We start from the raw sequence: 22,094 nt of genomic DNA on the forward strand, positions 1-22,094 counted from the left end.
AGGAACTCAGCAGTAGAAGCACTATTCTCCTGCATCATATCCAGATTATGGAACAATCTTTCCTCCTCTATAATCATGCTACCTTCTTGCAATCCCCTCCCCTAGCCACCCTGCCTCACACCATTTGATCATTGCATTCCTTCCTCTGCAGGCTCTGGCTCACCCTTTACCCTCCCCTTCCCTCCTCACTCAATCTCTCAGACCTGTTATAACATGCTTAACTACCTCACTTCATCTCAACTCCAAATACATATCCAACTGACTTACACCTAGCTTCCTCTCACTACCACGTATACTACTTACTCAGCCTTCTCTCTTACTTCTGTATCTTCCCCTTCCATCCCATTAGCCCTTCCAGCATGTTCCACCTTCGTGTGGAGCCTATGCTTTATATCTGCTTGAGTTTAGTGCAATATTTGTATATAGGATTTAGGTATGAGTTTTGATATTTGAGCTTTTTTCATACTGTGGCCTTCTGCACTTTGATCTTTTGATATTATGATCACAAGACTTTGATCTACAAGAGTGTGTTTTACCATTTTCATATTAAATCTATACACACACACACACACACACACACACACACACACACACACACACACACACACACACATATATATGACTATATGATAAAGGCTTTAATGAAGGTATCATTTATAAAAAGAAACAGTATGAACTTTGTGGAGAAATATGAATGGCCTAAATGCAAAGCTCTTATGAGTTGTCAAAGAACATCAAAAGAATCCACTCTAGAAATGGGGATGTAATTTCTGTTTCTACAGAAGTTATGCCTCCACTTAATTCTTATTTCACAAGCAATGGCACCTATTCTGACAATGATTTGGACAAATAAAATGAAAAAATAAATCAGAGTTTTTGACCATAAATTTTATGCGTGTATTATTTTATTTTTATTTTATTTTACATTTGTTGACCGGCACAGTACGACTGGATCCAAGTCCATTTTACAGCAGAGGCCCAGGGAGAAAAGCTCCAAGGGTAAGCAGATACAGCATTACATAATACCAGCATTACATATTACAAACAGACTATTTACAGTGATTACATAAGTAAACAAGTTAAACAAGTTCCACAAGTTAGAGTTAATCCCAAGTGTAAGTCAAGATTAAATTAAATTACACAGTAAACTGGTTAACAGATTTTTACACAATCTAGAGAGAGTTAGCCAGACTTGATACACTGACATAGCCAGTTAAGTGCCAAATGTTGTTTGAGTCTAGTTTTAAATTGACCTAAGGTGGAAAGTAAGGTAATATCAGCTGGAAGAGAGTTCCAGGGTCTACTTACAGAGTTTGCAAAGAGTCAGTCACCGGCTGTGTTATTAATTTTGCTAGTCTGAATTAGTAGTTTGTTAGAGGATCAAAGTGGTCTAGGATTGTTATAGGGAGTGCTAATATTTTTAAGTGCAGGAGTATTGTCCGGATTATAAAGGATTTTATAGGCCATAATCAATTGGTTATACTGGATTAGGCTGGGTAGTTCAAGCCACCCAAGCTGATTTAGATTGATGCAATGATGTGTCCTAAAAGGCAGCCCAGTGGCAAACCTGGCAATGTGGTTGTAGCAAATTGAGAGTTTGTTAAGGACAGTCTTGTTTAAATTCGAGAATAGAGGGGATGCATACAGAAGGGTTGAAAGAAGGTGAGAGCGAGCTATGGCAATTTTAGATGGAGGGTTTAGGAAGGCTTTTATTCTGTAAAGTGACCCTAGTTTTTTATTGATGGTTTTGATAGTTTGGTTAACATGTAGGTCGAATTTTAGATTATTATCTATGACGACACCTAATAGTTTTGTAGAAGGGTCATGGGAGATTATTGTGCCATCATTTGAATTTATGGTAAAGGTGAAAGCGGTAGACCAACATGTTGGTGAAAATAACAGCATTTTAGTTTTTTTGGGGATTTAGGATCAGACAATATTCAGAAAGCCAGTTTTCTATTGTATTAAAGGTGGTCTGGGTAGCTGACCATAACTCTATTGGAGATGTGGCTGAGCAAATCAGAGTAGAGTCTTCAGCATATTGGATACAGCTGACTTTTGGGATGACAGTATAAAGGTCGTTAATGAAGATGGAGAACAGCAAGGGCCCTAGTATAGAGACTTGTGGTACTCCAAGGGTGTTAGGTAGAAGGTTAAAGAGTTTGTTCTGCCAGAGGACAGCCTGCTGTCGACCATTCAGGTAGGATTGAAACCATTGGAGGGCTCCAGTATCTAGACAGAATGTTTGCAGGGTGTGGATTAAAAGTTGGCGATCAACCATATCGAATGCCTTGGAAAGATCCAAGAAGAGGGCTGAGGATATACAATTATTGTTGCGATTATGGTTTATGGTGTTAGTAAAGGCTTGGAGGGCTGACGTAGTGCTGTGATGTGGATGGAAACCATGCTGAGTGTCTGTCATAAGTTGATTCTGGATTAGGTGGTGCATGAGTTGCCTATAAATACATTTTTCCATAATCTTTGCAAGTGGAGAGAGTATAGTTATTGGCCTATAATTGGAGAATTCAGTAGAGCTGCCTCCTTTGTGAAGTGGGATTACATAGGATATTTTCTAGATGGTGGGAATTTTAGCTTCTACTACAGTTCAATTGATTAATATTGAGATGGGGTAAGCAATAGCATCAGCTGATTTTTGTAGGTACTAGGCAGGGAGTTGATCAGCAGAAAGTGTAGTGGGTTTTAATTTTTTGATCAAGGTATGGATATGTGAAGTAGCGACTGGTTGGAAGCTGAACGCGAGTATGTTTCTAGGGGTAGTACTTTCAGGACGAGGGGAGCTAGGAGGTGGTTGGCTAGCTAGGGTTTGAATTGTCTCAATAAAGATTCGGTTAAAACTGTCAGAAACATCTTCAGGGGTTTTATCAATAACAGCAGCAGGGATTGGGGTTGAAGTTTGTCCAGGATGTAGTAGATTATTTAAACCTGCCCAAAACTTCTGAGGGTTATTTTGATTTACTGTCTGTAAATTACAGTAGTATTGTTTTTTGTCTTGTAAAATGGATTTTTTAGTTTTGTTCCTGGATTGCCTGTATTTAATGTGATCTTGGGAGTCTTTAGAAGAACGCCATAAAGCCCATGCTTTGTTTCTAAGGGTAATTTTGAGTTTAGACTCTTTAGAAAGCCATGGCACAGTTTTTGTCTTTGTTCTCTTTGAACGAACAGGTGCATGCAAATCAGGGATCTTAAGGAAATTGTTGTTAAAGTATGCTACTGCTTCCTCTAAGGGGAGGTGTTTTAGAATAGACCAATTACATGAGTTTAGTTTTTGTTGGAATTTGGCAGGGTCAAAGTTTTTTTCTAACCTTTGTTATTTTTTTTTATTATAATTTTATTATAATTTTAATATTTTAGTATAACAATTTTATTGTTTCTAACCTTTGTAATTTTCTCTTCGTATGATGAAGACTTTGTGGGCGGCCACGGTGGTGCAGTGGTTAGCATTGCCACCTCACAGCAAGAGGTTCTCTGGTTCGGTCCTTGGCTGGGGTGCCTTCCATGTGGAGTCTGCATGTCCTCCTTGTGGTCACATGGCTTTCTTCCAGGTGTGCCGGTTTCCTCCTACATCCCAAAGACATGCTGTAGGTAGATTGGACACTCTAAATTGACCCTAGGCATGAGTACATGCATGTGTGTGCCTTCTGTGGAAAACTGGGCACTGGGTTGGCAACTCGACACCGTAAAAACTCCACTGCCAATCTTGAGCGAACAGGTGATCTACTGTGGTGACCCCTAACTTGGAAAGGTCAAAAGAAGAAGAAGTATGATGAAGACTTTAAGGAACAGATACCACAAATAAAAACATAAAAAGAAATCTAATTGTTAGATTGTCAAAGTGCTACAAAATTAGAAACACCTGGAATAAAACTGTTTCTCTACAAACATCTGGAAACAATATTCATGACATTGTCATTTTAATTCTCAGTCTAATTTTCGTTAGAGATTTTCCAGCTCTTCCTGGAAGTGACCATGTAATATTGGGATATAAAATTAAACACCAACATCTGCCTTCTGTTTGTGTAAAAGAAACATTGAAAACTGGTAAGTGTATTAAGAATTATGATTCTGTAAAAAGTATGTTGAATTTATGGAATTTGAAGAAAGATATGAAGAAATGACAATTGAAAAAGTATGGGCAGAGTTTAAAAACAAAAATACCTTTAAAAGCTGGACAAAATAAGTAGTCATGAAGGATAAAGGTTGACAAATAAGAAAGCAAAATTATGAATGACAGAGTTGGATAACAAAACATCTGTAAAGACCAAATGTAAGAAAATGTAGGAATTTATGTCAGAAGTTTAAGAAAGTTGTTCAAAAAAGAAGATTGCATAAGACTGATACAGTAACAGATCTGCATTCTTTAATTATGTCATAAGTGGCAAGAAACCATCTAGCCTTACTATACACACTGACAATTTTTTGCCAAGATGAGTAGATAAGATCAATGCACATAGGCTGGATTTAAAAATATCCGGTAGTGATATTATTCAATATGACATGGTAGCTATTGCTTGGCAACAAATGTATTTAATAACAGCATTAAGAACATATTTGATAAACTCAAATTGAATAAATCTTCAAGATGATATGAAATAAATACTAGTGATCTGAGAGAGGTATCAGCTCAGTTATGTGGACCTCTTAATATTTCATGTAAAAAAACTTAAATGACACTGAAATTCCTTATGGCTGGAGAAAGGCAATTATAAAAGTTATCAATAAAACAAGGGTAATCCATCTGACCTAGGAAACTACAGACCAGCTGATCTTGTAGCTAGTTGGTAGAAGATACTGGAGAAAGTAGCTATGAATATGCTTGAAAGCTGCTTTGAAAAACAAAATCCTTAAAAATGTATCAGTTTGCATTCAGTCCAGGAAAAATGGACTACTGTTTGTAAGATTCATTTTTATAACAATGCCACTGAAGCCTATGACATCACCTTTATAATTGATGATAATTATGTTGACTTTTCCGAATGACAGCACATTGGACTATAATCAGTTATTCTCCTTCAAGTCAGCAGCACTTGTTTAGAGAAAATGTGCTGAAAGATGGATGCTGTGCAGGTAGAAGGATTGTTGATACTGAAGTGCAGCATAAGGGGGTACTGCACTTCTGAATTTGCTGTCCTTCAGATGAGACATAAAATGGAGGTCTCATGTGCTTGAGTTGGTGATACATCAGGTGGATGTAAATCATCCCACAGCACCTACTAAAATAACTCCTATTTTCAAAATCTTTACATATTTACAAACATTTACAAGTGAACAAAGATACATATATACAAATCATTGAAACAATCATACTAATTTTCATCCCTGTTAGACCCCCCACTCCTTTTTCTATAACCACCATCTGATTTTACTTAATATTTTTGTGAAAATCCATTTACTAATAAATATTTGTTATTTAATTCCATATAACCCAAACAACATAAAATAACTTTTATCTATTCTTTTACCGTATTACTTGCTTCTGTTCTTATAACATCCATATTTAATCATACCCATGTTTATTTTATCCACTTCTTTTATATATTCAAAACATATCTTCATTACATAGTTTTCCTTGTAACTTTTTTACTCTTTTACATTTCAAAAACACATGTTCCTTCATTTCTTCTTCATAACAATGTAAACATTGTCTATCACGTTTCTTCTTATATGACGTATTTCCTTTTACTGGCAAATTGTCTATTACCAGTCTCCACAAAAAATCTTGACATTCTACTTTCTGATTATGCAATTTGCTTCTCGTTTTTATAGTTTGAATTTTTTCATCTGTTTGATTTTCCCATGGCTTTACATAGTATTTTTTATCCTTACATTCGTATACCATACTTTTCTATCTTTTTCTATATCATCAATTTTTATTTTCCATAAAAAATATTTTTCTTGATAACATTTTTTTCATCATTTATACACACGTTTTCTCTTTTACTCTTTTTTATCATACTCCAAAATGTATCATACTTTTAGTACTAATCTTTCAGTTTTCATTTATCCACTTTAAAACTTTGTACAAATATATTGAAGCAGTGTACACCACAGGGTTAATTAACCTTAACCCTCCTCCTTTATTCACATACAAAAATCCTCCTTTTACTGGGTTAAATTAGAACCCACATTTAAATGAAAAAAAAATAACTGCTATAATTCCTTTTCAAATACTGCTGGCAATATAAATACACTTGTTAAATATGATATTTTTCCATAAGTACTGAATTTATCAAATAAGCCTTTTTCTGAATGGTAATTTATGTGTTCTCAAGAAAAGACAGGTTATTTCTTCTGTGATGCCCGTGCCCTGGTTCAGCAATCAAGCAGCCTCAATTCTCACCACTAACACCAGAGAGGGTGTCTCATATATGAGGAAAGGATAACAAATACACACAGTAAAGTGCAATTTCCCTTAAGAGCACACAGAGATCAAAGTCAGTCTGGGTCAGAGCTGGTTGCTCCCTTGCTCCCGAGGTCCTCAATAAGATTCCCCACTGGCACAGCTATAGGGTACAGATCTCAGCTTAGATGGGCAAGCTAAAATCTCCAGCACCATCTCTGTCCAACCAGTGCTTCATGTCTCTGCCCAAGTAGTTGACATACACACACTTTGAGATCACAGTTTGCACAACCACACAGACACTTCTGGGGAAGGCTGGCATATGTTCTCCAGCTGTGGCCCTTTTACCCAGACTATATGGTAGTAATCACTTGCCACCACCCAGCTAATATTATCAGCTACTATTACTGTGCAATATTATTATCCAATTGGTAGTACTAATCAGTCTAGGCTTATTTAGAGTGTCTTAGACAGTAAACTCTATAAATATGCAATGTTCTCTAGAGCTTAACTTCTCTCTACACAGACCAGCCACAGTTAAAATGTTTTAAAATATTTAATAATAAAGAATTAAAACCACAAGACAATACTTTCTACTACACAGTGCTAGTCAAACGAGATCAGAGATCACACAGAAATACTTAAAATAAATCAGTAGTACAGTTCTGACATCACAGAAAAACACTTAGTCTAATCTTTATAGTCCTAGCTATTTCTACAAGAAAACACGCTTCTCAGATAACTTACTTAAGACAACAAGCATAGTGCTGTCGGTTGGATGATCAGACAAAAATGCTCAATAATCTCTGGTTCTCACTGTTTAAATTGAAACTGCAGTTCTGCTAAAACATTATATCATCTTATACACTTTCCTGGTGTTCCCAGGCTGCATTTACATTCTTTTACACTTTGAGCAATAGAGAACATTCCACATGTAAATTCTGGTCATTAACTTTAGCTTTAAAACAATAGGCAGTAAGCCTTCATCTAGCCAAACTGGAGCTGACTTGTAAACCTGAAAGGCCATGATGAAATAATTTTAATTTCAAAGGACCAATCAAAAAATGCTTGACATAGCTTTCTTTACAGCCGATGGCAATGTTGCTACATTGTTTTAAATTCAACATTTATATTTACAAATGATAGAATTATCTGCACAGTTCCACCTGGCTAGGCTGGCAGCCTTCACCCTTCTCTTCCAGTTTTCACACCCCACCCTCAGAGAACTCAAGCTGGTTTTTCAAGTGACCCTTGAGAAATGCTGCTTGAGAGGGTTAGGTCTATCTGAGTGTACCTCACTCCATTCCCTGTCTTGGGAGCCCATCTGCATTGGCATTGCTAATCCCACTGCAGTGCTACACTGACATATCATATGCTTGCAACCCTAGGCTCCATCTCAGTAACTTGGCATTTTGCTGGCTGGCTCTATTTAACCATGTTAGGGGGTTGTGATCTGTCATAACGGTGAATTTCCTTCCATACAGATAAGGCTGAAGTTTCTGCATTGCCCACACTATGGCCAGACATTCCTTTTCTACAGATACATAGCATTCCTCCCTGAGTTGGAGCCTATGACTGAGATAAACCACTGGGTGCTCTTCTGCCTCTGAAGAAATCTGGCTAAGTACAGCCCCCACCCCATGGTTTGGAGCATCCACCTGCACAACAAATTGTTTGCTGTAATCTGGACTGGCTAACACAAGGGGTCTTCCCAAAGCTTTTTTAAGCTTCTGGAATGCCTGCTCACATGCTAGGGTCCACACTACCTTATCTGGCCTATTCTTCCTTGTCAGGTCTGTGAGGGGAGCAGCTATGGTACTATAACTGGGGACAAACTTTCTGTAGTATCCCGCTGTCCCTAAAAATGCCCTCATCTGCTTTTTAGTAACAGGTGCAGGCCATGCCTGAATGGCTTCCACTTTGGCAGGTTCTGGCCTTATCTTACCACTCACCAGTCTATGTCATAGATCGGAGATCTCTGCCATATCCACCTGATATTTTCTCAGCCTCATGGTCAACCTTGCCCTCTGTAGTCTGCCCAGCACCTTCCTGACATGCTGAAGGTTTTCTGGCCCGGAATGGCTGTAGATTGTAATATCATCTAGGTAAGCAAGGACAAACCCTCCTGCTCCTGCTAGGATATTATCTACTAGCCTCTGGAAAGTTGCTATGGCATTCTTCATCCCAAATGGCATCTTTGTGAACTCATACAAGCCAAATGGAGTCACAAAGGCTGACTTCTGTCTAGCACAGGGAGTCAAGGGCACCTGCCAGTAACCCTTGGTAAGAGCAATGGTTGTAAGATACTTAGGCCCACCCAGCTGCTCTAGGGCCTCATTTGTCCTAGGCATGGGGTAAGCATCTGACTCTAGGTGACTATTTAATTTCCTGTAGTCCACACAGAACCTAGTACTGCCATCCTTCTTTGGCACCAGCACCAGTGGGGAGGCCCAGGGACTGTTGGACTCTTGAATCCCCAATAGTTTTAACATCTCCTGTACCTCCTCCCTCAGAGTCCATCTGACTCTCTCAGGCACTCTATAAGGGGCTTGGCTAATAGGCCTTTGGGGTCCTGTATCCACCTGGTTTTGCACTAGGCGGGTGTACCCTGGTTTCTCAGTGAACATGTCTCCAAATTCCTGCAACACAGCTCAGATTTCTTGAACTTGGGTAAGAGATAGCTGCTGGGATGTTGCTACCACTTCCACCAAGGTGTCAGCCCGAGTCTCACTGAGGAGATCAGTCCCCAGATCTCCCTCCGACTCCTCCTGCAATCCACTGCAAATGCTCAGCACAAGGGCCTCCCTATCATGGTAAGGTTTCATCATGTTAACATGGTACAATTTGTGCCCCTGCCATCTGCCTAGCAGTTTCACCATGTAATTAACATCACTTTCCTTTCTTACCACCTTATATGGTCCCTCTCAAGCTGCTTGCAGCTTGTTGTGTCTGACAGGAATGAGAACCATTACCTGCTGCCCCACAACATACTCTCTAGCTTGAGCATTCCTGTCACACCACAACTTTTTCTGTTGTTGGACTTCTGCCAGGTTCTCCTGGGCCAAGCCCATGAGTTCCCTGAGCCTTGTCCTGAGCTTTAGGACATACGCCACAACAGACTCCTTGTGAGACTCACACTCACCTTCCCTCTCATCCTGAATTTAATCTAGAGGTCCCCTCACCCTATGCCCATACAGCAACTCAAAGGGTAAAAAACTGTGGATTCCTGGAGAATCTCTCTGTAAGCAAAAAACAGATGGGGCAAATATTTGTCCCACTCCCTCTTAAACTGATATGCAAATGCCCGTAGCATGGACCTGATTGTAGAGTTTAACCTCTCAACAAGACCATTAGTCTAAGGATGGTAGGGGTAGTCTTCATGTGCTTGACCCCACAGGACTTCCACAGACAAGCCAGCAGGTCTGACATAGGCTGGCATAGGTTCTCCAGCTTTGCCCCTGTTACTCAGACTATACAGTAGTAATCACTTGCCACCACCCAGCTAATATTATCAGCTACCCAAAGGCCCTTAAAGGGTGTCCAATTATTACTGTGCAATATTATTATCCATTTGGTAGTATGACTAATCAAAGCTTCTTTAGAGTGTCTTGGACAGTAAACTCTATAAATATGCAATGTACTCTAGAGCTTAACTTATCTCTACACAAAACAGCCACAGTTAAAAGGTTTTAAAATATTAATAATAAATAATTAAAACCACAAGACAATACTTTTTTCTGCACAGTACTAGTCAAAAGAGTTCAGAGATCACACAGACATACTTAAAATAAATAAGTAGTAGAAGTTCTGACATCACAGAAAAACACTTAGTGTAATCTTTATAGTCCTAGCTATTTCTACAAGAAAACACTCTTCTAAGATAACTTACTTAAAACAACAGGCAGAGTGCTGTAGGTTGGATGATCAGACAAAAATGCTCAATAATCTCTGGTTCTCACTGTTTAAATTAAAACTGCAGTTCTGCTAAAACATTACATCATCTTTTACACTTTCCTGGTGTTCCCAGGCTGCACTTACATTCTTTTACACTTAGAGCAATAAAGGACATTCTACATGTAATTTCTGGTCATTAACTTTAGCCTTAAAACAATAGGCAGGAAGCCTTCATCTAGCCGGACAGGAGTTGACTTGTAAACATGAAAGGTTGTGATGAAATAATTTTAATTTCAAAGGACCAACCAAAAAATGCTTGACTTAGCTTTCTTTACAGCAGATGGCAATGTTGCCACATTGTTTTAAGTTCAACATTTATATTTACAAAAGATAGACTTATCTACACAATTCCATCCATCTAGGCTGGCAGCCCCCTTCTCTACCAGTCTTCACATCTTCTATTGTTTTTTTTTTTCCAGCTGAATTCTACTTGCAACTTTTTTCCCAAATGTTATATCTAACACAGAAATATAATTCATTGTAAAATATATACCCTCAATCTTTACTGCATCACCTAAACATTTACTTTTCTCTTTATTTAAAGCCATGCCTATCATATCTAGACACTCATTTCTGCAAATTATTACTTCTTTTATCCACATTTTATGTTTTGTAATTATTATAATGTCATCTGCGTATGTTAACAGAACTAGAATTCTTAACCCTTCAGGTATTATATACCCCACCTCTTTCATTATGTAACTTATTTGACATAACATCACATTCATAACTAATGCAAAGAATATATAACTCATTGGACATCCCTGTCTTACACTACTCTTCATGTGCACCTCATGGCTTAACCAGCCTTTTACAAGTATTTTTTCTTTATTATTACTATGCGCTAACATACACAATTTCCTAACTTTCTCACTTATATATTCTTTCATTATTACCCATAAGATTTTATATCAAATTGTGACAAATGCCTTATTAAGGTCTCCTATCATGATTTTCACTTCTTTTCTGGTCATAATATCATACAAAATGTCTCTATCAATAATAATTCTTGACAACCCTTCCCCTTTATACTATATATGCTATCTTTCAAAATATTTCCATTTTAGTTTCAAATCTCTTTTGTACTAATTTCCTCAAGATCTTATAATCATTATTATTCAATAATATTGATCACCAGCTTTTAATTTTCTTTTATCTTCCTTGTCCCATATGAATTTAAGTATTCTACTACATAACTATTTTTCATTTAACCATTCATTCAAAATCTTTAAAAAATATTTGTTTGCCAATCCCTTAAATTTTTATACATTTTATGCTCTATTCCATCTGGGTCTACAGCTGAATCTATATTTATTTGTTTTAATATTTTACCTAGCTCATTTAAAAATATATCCTTTTCCAACTCTTTTTTTTTTTTTACTTTCCATGTTTATTTTTCAATACTGCCTTTTTCCTTTAAACATTTCTTGTACATATTGTACTACACTATTCCTAATCTTTTCCTGAGTTCTTTCTATTTCTCCTTTTACATTTTTGTTTTATTTTTTCATTAATTATACTACCATCTTCCTTTACCAACCCTCTTAAGTAGCTTGATATTTCTATTTTTCTTTGTAAATATCTTTCCTTATATAACAATTCTTGTATTTTTTATTGATTTCTTTCATATAATTCTTTTTCAATGTTAAAATACTTTCTGTCATGATGTTCTACATCTTCCAATGCATCATTATATGCTATTTTATATTTTTCATTCTCTACTTTTCTCAAATTATATTGCCATTGTAAAGAATATTTTTTATATTTTTTCTTAAATATCATCCACCATTCAGACCAATTTGTTCTCACAGTAATATGATCTTTCCATAACTGTATTACTAATTTCTTTCCTTCTTCATTCCATGCTTTCTCATTTATCTTTTTTATTCCTTTGCCTATTTTTATATATTCCATGGTTTACTTTGTCTCTAGTATTATTGCATGATGATCAGAAAATCCTGTTTCAACTACCTCCCCATCTCATATGAGACTATAAAATAATCTATTTCAGTTCTATACATACCCCTTTTATAAGTACATAATTGTTTGTCCCAAAGTTTTAACTTACCACATCCTATAACTTCTAACATTTTTCTTATATCATTTCCTTACTTTTTATGCTTGCCTCTTAAATCATAAAGTCTCCTATTATTATAATTTCCATGTTTATCACTGCATAATCTAAAATATGATGAAACAAGCTTTCCCTTTTACAATTAGTTTAAGCATATAATACTATAATTATATATATATATATATATATATATATATATATATATATATATATATATATATGTTCTTTCCATTTTAAGTTTACAATGGTTAATATTCCCATTTATGCTAAAGTTAAATTCCTTTACTGACTTTCTACAGAAAACTGCTATTCTAGAACATCTCACATTTCCTAAATTCCAGATCATCTTTCTGCTCTATAGTTTCTCTGTTTGTAATATTTTTTCATTTGTTAAACATCTTGTGTTTTCTAATATAATTACATCTACATCACATGCCTTACACTTATTCTTCATACTATATTCTTAATACCATTCACAATTTACAGAAAGTACGCTAACATTTATATTTTCCCTTAATTTATGATTTCTGTTCACAGCTATTTTCTAGGATAACAGGATAAATCCAAAATGGAGTAGACCACTTCTCCAAGGCCACAAAAAGTCAAAATGAAAAGGATAAATAAAGCGCGGAGAAGGGGAACATGGCAGGAACAGTAAAAGTTCACTTGAAATAACCTAAAGTAAATTCCACGACTTCGCTAATATATAAAGCACATCCAATAGTCGCTGGTAGATCAAAAAACAACTTTATTATAAAACGAGTTAGCGCTTTCACCTATATGGCTTCTTCAGACTCACGCTACAATACAAACAACAACAATTTAAATATAGCACTAGGCGGGAAAACTTCTCAATTAAAAAGCTAATTAACTCAATAAAATATGTGCTCAATCAATAATACATGTAGCACAATGCTGTATAAGCCAATTTAAAATGATTTTTAAAAATGTACAAATATTCGTGAAGCATCAATTGTATATGCTATCATTTGGATTATTTTAAAATATATAACAATAAAACCATAACAGTCAAACTGTAAAAAATATTGTGAACAACAATATAAATACAGATCAATTAATAATAGGTATGAGTCAGTAGACCTTCAGCCTCCTCATTTTCAGAAAAGGTTTAACTGATAGCTTGGCATTTAACCCTGGTGGGATATCAGACCTTAATTTCATAATCCAAATATTCTCTCTACCTTCAGTATGTGTCCTGATATCCCCTCCTCTTATATTAACGCTGACCTGTTCTACAATCCTAAATCTGAATGTGTGATTAGTATCAAACTCGAGGACATGTCTGGCCAATGCATTACTTTTACTTTTTGACTGTTATGGTTTTATTGTTATATATTTTAAAATAATCCAAATGATAGCATATACAATTGATGCTTCAGGAATATTTGTACATTTTTAAAAACATTTTAAATTGGCTTATACAGCATTGTGCTAGATGTATTATTGATTGAGCACATATTTTATTGAGTTAATTAGATTTTTAATTGAGAAGTTTTCCCGCCTAGTGCTATATTTAAATTGTTGTTGTTTGTATTGTAGAGTGAGTCTGAAGAAGCCATATAGGTGAAAGCGCTAACTCGTTTTATAATAAAGCTGTTTTTTGATCTACCAGCGACTATTGGATGCGCTTTATATATTAGCGAAGCCGTGGAATTTACTTTAGGTTATTTCAAGTGAACTTTTACTGTTCCTGCCGTGTTCCCCTTCTCTGCGCTTTATTTATCCTTTTTTATTTTCTAGGATAGCTTTCTTAATAGGCCATTTTAAGTCTAACAAATCAAACACTATACTTTGTATCTGTGACGCAAACACCTTAACCATTATACTAAGTCCCAATCATTAGCTGTATGTATTCTTTTTCATCCACTTCCTTTCCTTTTTCTTTTGTATTTATCCCTTTAAATTTTTTTTTTCTGTCTCTTACCCTTTTACCAACAGAATTCTTTTCTTCCCATTTATTACTTCCCAGTTTGTCTTCTTCATCACTTATTTCAGAACATTCTTCTTACGTCTTCTAAAATGTCTTTGTTTCATTCACTTTCTTCTCTTTTTTGTTTTTCTTTACTCGTATTTTCATTTTTTGCAATCCATCCACACATGTATTTATTTATTTACATTTGTTGACCAGGAGTGTCTGATTGGACGTAGGTCAATTTTCAGCAGATTTGATTGGATTTACATAGCAATTAACAATTTGATCAACATAGCAATTAAAAATTACAAACATAGTTACAACAGATGAAGAACATAGTACATCAGTAGACAACTAGAATCTTTATCATCTGCGAAGTACATAATAGACTTTAAACAATTGTTACAATAAGAAGTTCCTGCTGTATAATAAGTATTTAGGCTTATGAGCATCCGAGTTTGCTATAATTAGGGCAGTTAGTGGGGTGAGAAGAAAGGTAGTGGGTGGAAGGGGTGGGTGACATTAGAGGGGGAGTTGCAGGGGCATAGCCAGCATGTTTTTAGGTGTGCTTTTTGTAAAGTTTTGAAGTGGGTGCATGATGGTAGAGAGGTAATTGTGGGTGGGAGCGAGTTCCATAATTTGGCTATGGCACAAGAGAATAGTGCTTCTCTAGCAGAGTTATTGGCTTTAGTGACCTGTAATTTTTGTTGCTGGATCTTAGTGGTCTGGTGGTGCGATAGGGTTGGAGTAGATTCTGGAGGGGTGACACTTTTAGTGGATGGTTTACTAGTTTGTGGGCGAGTTCAAGTTGATACCATTGAAGAAGTGGAGGGAGTACAAGCCAGCTCAGTTCAGCAAGTGAGAGAGAGTAGTGACTATGGTAGGATGCCTCTGTGGTGAATTTGGTGATTTTGTTGTAGCAGGTATCAAGCTTGTTTAGATCGCATTGCCTTAGGTTGGCATATATTGGAGAGGCATAAAGTAGGGTGGAGGTAAGGTGGGAATTTGTTACTGAAATCTTTGCTGCTTTAGTGAGAAGTTGCTTATTTCTGTATAATGTTCCTAGTTTTTTGTGGACTTTTTTATGTGCTTTTTGTAAAGTTTTGAAGTGGGTGCATGATGGTAGAGAGGTAATTGTGAGTGGGAGCGAGTTCCATAATTTGGCTATGGCGCAAGAGAATAGTGCTTCTCTAGCAGAGTTATTGGCTTTAGTGACCTGTAATTTTTGTTGCTGGATCTTAGTGGTCTGGTGGTGCGATAGGGTTGGAGTAGATTCTGGAGGGATGACACTTTTAGTGGATGGTTTACTAGTTTGTGAGCGAGTGCAAGTTGATACCATTGAAGAAGTTGAGGGAGTACAAGCCAGCCCAGTTCAGCAAGTGAGAGAGAGTAGTGACTATGGTAGGATGCCTCTGTGGTGAATTTGGTGATTTTGTTGTAGCAGGTATCAAGCTTGTTTAGATCGCATTGCCTTAGGTTGGCATATATTGGAGAGGCATAAAGTAGGGTGGAGGTAAGGTGGGAATTTGTTACTGAAATCTTTGCTGCTTTAGTGAGAAGTTGCTTATTTCTGTATAATGTTCCTAGTTTTTTGTGGACTTTTTTATGGTTATGGATATGTGAATGTCAAATTTTAGTTTATTGTCTTTCAACTCATAGCAATCTGGTGTGTTCTGTTCGGTGTATAGTGGTGTCTTTTGCCGTGATGTTAAACTGAGAGTTGTTATGAGTATGTCTGATGGGTTGGAAGATGAGTAGTTTAGTTTCACATGTCCAATGTTGTTACATTTATAACATTTCAATTACTTTTTGGAATCATGTCCTATTTCTCCAGAAATATAAAATTTTCTTTTGTCACGGTAACTTATCAAATCTCCTTTTCCTCAAAAATATTTTGGGTTGTCCCCCAGTATTTTATAACACCCTTATTACCCTCCCACAAGTATCATGCTTGGTATATGTATAATTTTCTGTTTATAATTTTAGAACAATATTACAATCCCAGTCACCAGTCTATAAATCCATTTTGTCATAAAATTTTGCAATGTCTAGTACTTCTTTACATAAACGTTTCAGCTGTCCTTTCAAAGTCTATCTTTCTACCTATGTTTGAAATTGCACATTAATCTTTTTTTTTGTTTCCCTGTTAAATGCTTTTATCACAAAGTTACCATAGATTACAGTCTTTCTTTTTGTCATATTTTCCAAGAAAATTTTCTATTGAAAAAATAGGCTCAAATATAATGCCACAAAATGTCTCTGTTAATAACAATAAATGCTCTTACCTCATGTGCTTTTACATCCAAAGGATGCCCCCCATAAATTGTCCCACACTTCATACCTGTCAATTTCTTTGTCTTCTTTACTGTGAATACTTACCACATACTTCCATTGCTTATTTTCTTCTACTTTCTTTTCTGCTACTCCACTTTTGCCTTCTTTTAGTTTCTCTGCATATGTTTACTTTTCCATCTCACCACTATTCTTCAAGATCGTCTCTGCATCCTCCTTTTGTATTTTCTCCAAAATGTCCCCCCAAGGAAACATCTCTTTCATTTTTTAGCTCACTCTGTACCACCATTTCTTTAAGTAAATCATCCTGCAACCCTCCTAACTGGAGGGTTGTAATTATACAACAATCATTTGCTGACTCATCCCCATCAAACAGGTTTCTTTGAAATGTTTCCTCAGAATCATTCCACATTCTTCAGTGTCAGCATTTGTTTTCACTTTCATTTCATTCACCACTCCGCCATCTTCTTCTCTCTCCATCTGCCTCCCTGTTTCTCCAGGCTGCATCTGCACCTAGAACAGAAACAGAAAGTTGTTGTTGTTGTTGTTGTCGTTCGGCTTTTCCCAGTTAGGGGTCGCCACAGTGGAACTCCAGTCTGCTAATGATTGGCAATAGATTTTCAAGAACGCCGAGGTGCCAGCTCGATGAAAGTGCTCCTCCAAAATGGGTCCTACTCACAACAATAAAGAGTAGGGGAAGTACTCCTATGCCCTGGCCAAAATTTCTCTAGTAGTATAAATACCACCTCTGATCTCCCTGAAAAGAGGCCAGTAGCCTATTAGAATGAAGCTGGTCAACAATGAAATAAAAAAAAAGAGAATAACAAAAAAGAAAAAAAAGTAAAACTGGATGCCAACACAGACACAGACATGGGCAATGATTGTCCAGATTGATATCACATGACATGAAAGCGTTCCCTGAGGTTCACTCTTGTAATGATATTTATTTAATTTAAACTTGTCTAATATCAGTTTTAAAGAGGTAGTGTTGTTGTTTTGTAGGTGATATAAAATAGGTAAAATCATGTTAAATCTAATAAAAATTGCCTACAGGCTAGTTTAGATTATTTATATCTTCAGACTCTTGAAAATAAAAGTGCATGAGTTCTGGTCATGATCATGAATCAAGTTACAGTCTAACTAGAAGTAATAAACAGAGGATTTTCTTTGTTAAAGATCTGAGAGTGAAGGTAATAGACTATCGATTATTTGAACCATATCAATGAAAGTCAATTGATGTTTATAACCCTCTGCTTAATCCCCTAGTTAGATCAAAAATGGAATATACTCTACAAGTCCAGAATGCTACAAGTTAAAAACACTACATTATGAGAAAAGGTACATTAGAAATTTACTGCAAATATAAATGATCTACAGTCAGTGCCCTGCCTGATAGATTAAGGCATGTGGACTTATTCACAGATAAGTACAGAAGTGAAAGGGGTGACTTAATCTTGATCTACACTGCAGTCAAGGAAATTTTAGGATTGAAACCTTCAATCAGACATAGTACTAGCAAATTTCTTATTCCACCTTGGAAAAATTGAAACACATCAAATTTCTTTAATAGAGTAGTCCTTATATCTGATTTTGACATGTATTTTTGGAATGAAAAATGTACTTTTCAGATGGGTTATTTGTGGCCCTGTGGTTACGGACTATAAGTTATGTACACACACATATATATATATATATATATATATATATATATATATATATATATATATACACACACATACACACATATATCTAGGCTTGCTAAAGCATAATGGAACCTATGTTGAAACCTGCAATGTCGTGCTGAAAAGGTTTCAAGCTAGGAATGCCAATGACAACATAACCAAAGATGTCAAATGTCTAAACTCTTGACCTGCACAGATATAGGAACTAGTGCTAACACAGGTCTAAGGGCTGGGAGGAGCTAATATGGGTGTTTGGTTGTGGTCATCGGCATTTCTGGCTTTCAACCTTTTTAGTGTTTCAGTATAGTGGCTGCATAGTTAGGGTGACTATGCCATAATAAACCTACTTGGATATATGACTCCGTTAAAAAGAGAACTTGGAATACACTTTGGTTTCTAGAGGGGTTATCCTTATAAGTAATTTATAGGTTCCAAGAACTGATGTTTCTTCAGGCAATTACTTGGACAAGACAAATGAGAAAATGAGATTCAGTTATCGTGCCACATCTTAACATGCCCATCTATACATTTCACAGACATTTGGCAGGTTTCCTGAATTCATAGCAATTATCTGTTATGAAGTCTCTAACACAAATGACTTATTTTTTTTATGTTTTATATAAAGAAGTACCCATACTCTGGTAGATATACTGTACAAGTTAAAATTAATTACAGAAATGGATCCCAGGCTTTTTTCAGTCTATGGGAAATGTTATTCACAGTCAAATGATTTCCTTTCTCTAGGGAGCAATGCATATTTTTTTAATCATCTTGCTTTTTGAAAAAGCATTATATTAACAAAGAAATTAGTATTTAACTTAAAATGTATGCAGTGTGTTTAATAGGGATATAGCTCATCTGTTCTTCTTTCTACTCATGACCAAAGCTTTTGGAGCCATTTAGAAAGAAGCATCTGTTGGGTGCCTTAATATATGAGGCTTTTCAGCAGCTTGGTATTATGGATATCAAATTTTAATGATAAAATGTGTTATATTTATCTCCATAGAAGCTGAGGACTTTGGTGTCTCGAGGTTCCTTGTCAGTGTCTTAGTTTCTTTTATTTGCATTTAACAGTTTATCTAAATTTTGCACACATACACAAAACATTATGACTGCATGCTGAATTTGTTTATGTTGCCATAAAGTACTGAATTTGAATCTACTACTAAATTATAAGGTAACCCTAATCATGTTCACCTACAGAATAATAAGATGTTTTTCAGCAGAAATAAAATTAAATCTGTGGCCTTCATCAAGTCTGAAATGAATATCCTGAACACTGTTATAGAGATCAGACTGTGTCAGAGTTTTAAATTCTTGGACTTGGCTCATACACAGATGGCATACTAGTTCAGAGATTAGCAATCAGCACTTGATTATTCAGGTAGTTTCAAAGCTTGAGTGCTCCCTGTGCAGTTAGCATGTCCTCCATGTGTCTTCATGAGCTTTCAACAAAGTGTTCCAACTTCATCTCATATTTCAAAGACATGCTTTAACTGAATCGCCAGTCTTCAAACTTTATATAGGTTTGTGTGCCATGTGAGAGTGTCTGTGTGTGTGTTGGTGAGTGTTTGTGCACCTAGAAACACAATGATTCATAGAATTATAGAATAGAAGTAAGCTCCCCTTTGACCTTGCAATGGATAACTTGGATACTGGAGAATTAAAGAATGAATTTATTGACACTCCTATGCAATCTTTTAAAATGCAGTTCTAATAACATGCTCTGTCTTCCCTTTAAAATATTTAGTTATGATTTATTAGGTTAAACATTGTTTTACACCTGAAATTGGGTAATAGCTAGAAAACCATGTGCAAGTAACTTAGATTATAATTCTTTTATTTACTACAAATGTGCAAAGGTCAGATTTTAAACTGAAGCAGTTTCTAATTAAGTTTTGAGCACCTCTGATTATGATCAAAGAGGTAAGATGTGGCTTCAGAGGACAACATGGGAAGTACATAAATATAACCCATGTTAATAAGGAAAAACAGCATTCATCTGCAATCCCCCCCCCCCCATTAAGCTTACTCCAATATCAAATGGAAGCAAAAATCCTGAATATATTAAGAACTTGAAGCACTATTTTATAACTGCAACACTTGCATTCATCTTCATCTCCATTTCTGAAAATTCAGGTACTTATAAGTAAGTTCTTCCTGATCCCCAGTAAAGAATGACTGACAATATCAGTATGTGTACAACTAACACTGACTGTTGTTCATGTCCTAACCGAGTACCATTTCCCTAGCTAATCTAAGTTATCCAACTATAAACTGAGAAACCTACAGAATCACTAGTGCACAAGCATAGAGACTCCTAGACTTCGTCAATGCAAACACCCTGGAACAATTAGTCTGAGTGCCAAGTAGGGGCGATAACATCCAGAATTGTGTCCTAACTAATACAGGAGCACCTCGCACCATCTATTCTGTATCTTTGTCATTTGATAGGTCTGACAACAATGTCATCTCATTTGAAATAAAATTGCAATCTTCCACCCAAGGTGCCCTTAGAAATTTCTTTAAGATAAACCATCTACTCCTAGGTGATACATCACCAGGCTTCAAATCCCCAACAAACCCAGTTAACACCACTAAATACATGACAATGTACACCACTATACCATAACAGGGTGTAAACAGCTGCATAGATGAAGATGTACATTGTAGAAATAAGTGCAAGGTAAACCCCAGAAACAACTCACATGGTGGAACAATAACACCAACAAACTTTACAATAAAAGGAGGAGACTTTTGACAAAAGGTAGGAAGAGCAATTTCCAAAATAATACAGCCCTCATCACTGAAATAAACAAACAACTCAGGAATTTAATAAAACCCACCAAAGACACATCTGAGGATAAAATAGCTTCCCAAGACCAAGACAATCGCAACACATTTTTGGTTAAGTCTGAAATGGTGGAAGTACTCAGCAAGGCACTAAGCTGATTGCGAATAATGTTACCTAGAGTGACAGTAAAGCTATAGTGAACCTGCTGGTGGGTAAACTCAGCTAGAACTTTGCTCCTCCATCTTTCCCACAAGATGACTGAAACTAACTTGTCTCCAGCTATCACACAAGACCAAATCTTAAAATCTAAATATACTGCATCAATGAGTTCTGACAATATCCCTGGATGCATCTTAAATAGCATGAAGGACAATTTAGTCACACCCCTTACAGCACTGTTTAGTCTCTGCCTCCATACAGGTTTTGTACCAAACAAATGGAGAACTGCTAGAGTAATTTCCATGCAAAAGGGAATACTTTCCTCAGACACAAGCAATTACAAGCCCATAAGTCTGCCCAGCCTCATTTGCAAACCCACGGAAAGAATTATCATTTAAATAATCAATAAGGACATAGGAAAACTCATAACAATATCTATCGAGCAACTTTAAGCAAGAATGCCAAGGATGAAGAAGAGGACTGTATTTTTATGGCAAAGATATGGTTAAAAAAGAAATCTGAAAAAACATTGGGAAGTATTCCTGCTTAACTGTGGGTTAAAAGTGCAGTTTGGAGAAGCGAGTAGTAAACACTATCAAATGCTTTGGGTCTATATCACTTCATCCAAAGTTTACTGCCGCAAACCTCCATTCATAAAACCAAATACAGCAAACCTTCACTTCAGAGAACATTCACTTCAATGAATGACTTATCCAGGAAAAGAAATTAGCCAGCCATCATCAGAAATTTGCCCTTTTCCCCACTGTAGTGCCATCTCAGAGATGGTATGTGTGTATGTATGTATGTATAAATATATATATATATATATATATATATATATATATATA

The sequence above is a fragment of the Protopterus annectens genome, chromosome 1.part1 (genome assembly GCF_019279795.1).
Source record: "Protopterus annectens isolate FY-2018-M chromosome 1.part1, PAN1.0, whole genome shotgun sequence".
NCBI classification, from domain to species: Eukaryota; Metazoa; Chordata; order Ceratodontiformes; family Protopteridae; genus Protopterus; species Protopterus annectens.